A 3,581-nucleotide genomic window follows, 5' to 3' on the forward strand; every position below is an offset into this window, starting at 1 on the left:
CTGGCAACCAAAGGTCATTTAGCTTAACTTTGGTTAATGAGAAAATTCTTGAAGGGATCATTAATGTAATGGTTATAGAACATGTAGAAAAGGAAGTAATAATTGTGAAGAGCAATTATATCTTTATCAAGAACAGATTATGTCAAACTAAATCCATTTCCTTTTTTGACAAGGTAATTCAACTGTTATATATAAACTGTAGATATTGTTTACCTCTATTTTAGTAAAAGTATTTCACATTATTCTAATAAAAAATAGATGACTAAAAAAGAAATTCTTACTGCTTAGAAATACACTAAAGTGTTGGATATAACTAATACTATATCTACCAATGTAGTTGCTAATATTCTAATTATCAAATGAGATAGTTTATATAAAGCATTCTAAAGTGAATATATCAATTATTGATATTATTATTACCACCAATATAGTGAGAAAACATTATTCACTGCTGAACAAAACAAAAGAAATCCTGTCTCTCATTATTCAATCAATTAGCATTTGTCAGGCACTATTAAGTGATGGGTTAAAGTACAAAGAATAAAAGAATTTCCTAATCTCAAAGAACTAACATTCTATTGGAGAAGGTTACACCAAGAAATACCTTATTCTTTATAAAGTAAGCAGTATTTTCTATCTAGAGTAATAGGATTTAGAACTGCAAGGGACCTTAGACATTATTGAATCCATAGCACACTCTGTCTCTAATATCAGGAAACATTCTCTGAACAGCAGATAACAGAAGGGGAGAGGCTCTAGATAATCATGACCAAGAGAATCTCTATTTACAGGCATACCTCACTTTATTGTGCTTCACTTTATAGCACTTCACAGCTATTGAGTTTTTTACAAATTGAAGGTTTGTGGAAACCCTATAGGAAACAAGTCAATTTTTCCAATAGCATGTGCTCAGTAGTATCTCTCTGTCACATTTTGATAACAAAATATTTCAATTTTTTCATCATTTGTTATGATGATCTGTGGTCAGTGATCTTTGATTTTGCATTGTTTTGGGGTACCCATGTAATATACTAAACTTATGGCATATGTGTTCTGACTGCTTCACAGACCAGTTATTTTCTATCTCTCTCTGAAATTAGGCCAGTTAATAACCCCTCAATGACTTCTGAGTGTTTAAGGGAAAAGAAGAGTTAATTGATGTGACAAACTTTATTGTTATCTTTTTTAAGAAATTATCACAGCCATCCCAACCTTCATCAACTATCACTGTGACTAGTGAGCTGTTATCAACATTGAGGCACAACCCTCCACCAACAAAAAGATTATGATTCACTGAATGCTCAGATGATAACATATTTTAGCAAAAAAAGCATTTTTAAAATTGAGGGATATACAGTTTTTAGATTTGCCTTTGCACATTTAATAGACTACAGTATGGTTTAAATATAACTTTTAGATGTACTAGAAAACCAAAAAGTTCATGTGACTGGTTTTATTGTGATATTCACTCTATTGCGGTAGTTTGGAAGCAAACCCCACAATATCTCCAAGATATGCCTATACCTTTGGGAGATAAAGAGAAGTAGAGGTGGAATAAAGAATTGCCTGAGGAATGAAGAATAGTCACCACTGCCTTTATTGCTAAAGATCATTGGCACAAAATTATGGCATGTAACTAGAAGAATAGTATCAATCATACTTAACCTTAGAATGAAATAAGGTGGTAAGGAAAACAATGTACAACATAAAAAGGGGTTTCAGCTATATTGAGAAAAGAGAAGATTCAAAGAATGGATAGGCCATTGCTCAGGGGGAATGGGATGATAATAATGGATAAGAGATGATAGATAATTTAATTCAATAAACACTTATTAAACACTTCTTATTTGCCAACTATGGGCAGCTAGGTGATCCAAGTAGTAATGGATAGAGCATTGGTCTTGGAGAAAGGAAGATCTGAGTTCAAATCTGCTTTCAAACACCAGTTGTGTGATCTGGTCATGTCATTTAACCCCTCTTTGCTTCAGTTCCTCATATGTAAAATGAGGACTCACTGGAAAAGAAAATGATAAATCACACCAGTATCTTTGCCAAGAAAACTACATGGAAAAATGTTCTTTAAATCATATGGACATGATTCAACAACAGTAACATGTGCCAGGTCCTATGTTAAGTGATGAGGATACAAATAGGAAAAAGAAAGACGATTTCTATCCTCGAAGATCTTACCATTGATAAGGACAAGACAACACACAAAAGAAATCTGAAAGGGAAAAGGTGTCAAAAGCCAGTAGAAATATCTATAGAGAATGGAAAGTTACCTGGAAAGTTGAGATCCCAACCTCTGTAAAGGAAGGTTTTGGGAGGAGTTTAGTGATCTACCCTCTAATCAGAGGGAAGAGGCCTCTAAGGAGTTGAGAAGTTATATCAAAAACTGAGTCAATTAGCATGATGAAATTTCAAATGATCAACTTATCCTGGTGAGGCATGATGTTCTTTGAACAAATAAACAGATAAAACACAGGGTGGCTCCACTTATTTGCAGCTGTTTTTTCTGTCAAATTGAATAATGTTTGGAATAGATAGCTTAGAACAAAATGGCTAATAGAAGTATTAATATCCAAGATAAATAAGGAGAAACATAGCACTGACTATCCTTTCTGAGCTTAAGTTACTGTCCAGATGAACTCTAACCTAGGATATTGAAAGACCTTGAAGATATGCTGGCTGAGCCACTTTCAATAATTTTTGAAAAATCATGTGCAATAAAAGAAATACTATTGAATTAATGGATGGCAAATATTCTACATAAATGAAAGAATAAAGTTTCTAAAACATAGGTTGGTGTGCTTCTTTGATTACTAGCAAAACTCTAAAATGAATTATTAATAAGTTAGTGAATATCTAGAAAAAGTAGCATTAATCACTAAGAGCAATGTGGCCTCATTAAAAATAAGCCATTGAAAGCTTTTAGGTCCCCCTGTCTAAGCAGTCATCCCTGAGATACTGGAAAAACATAATACTCACTATTCCAAAAAAAAGCTGTCAGAAGACCAACTCAGACATTTCCTGCAGAAGTGTGAAGAGCCAAACCCTAACTTAAAGCTTGAAAGCAGCAAAAAGAAAACCATAAAAAACTATTATTATGACAGGGTCATTCAAGACAAATCCAGAAGAATAGAATGATCCACAAAATAGCCATAAGCAAAATCTTAAAGAAAAACACAGTTTGGGTACTTGTTCAAGAAGAATTCTTAGAACAGATAGAACAAGGGTTTCTTTTTTTGTTGTTGTTGTTAAAATGTTTTAATGAATGTATTACATGGGGGTGGCTAGGTGGTGTAGTGGATAAAGCACCAGCCTTGGAGTCAGGAGTACCTGGGTTCAAATCTGATCTCAGACACTTGGTAATTACCTAGCTGTGTGGCCTTGGGCAAGCCACTTAACCCCATTTGCCTTGCAAAAAAAAAAACCTAAAAAAAACCCCTGAATGTAATAAGTGCTGGGGGATAGGAAGAATAGAAGCAAGAACTGGAAAAGGAAAGATTCAAAATCTTGTCCAAGCAATAAATTCCATGTAAAATGGAATGGACTAAAGAGAAGAGAATAATACAAGAAAT

The sequence above is a fragment of the Macrotis lagotis genome, chromosome X (assembly GCF_037893015.1).
Source record: "Macrotis lagotis isolate mMagLag1 chromosome X, bilby.v1.9.chrom.fasta, whole genome shotgun sequence".
In the NCBI taxonomy this organism is placed as follows: Eukaryota; Metazoa; Chordata; class Mammalia; order Peramelemorphia; family Peramelidae; genus Macrotis; species Macrotis lagotis.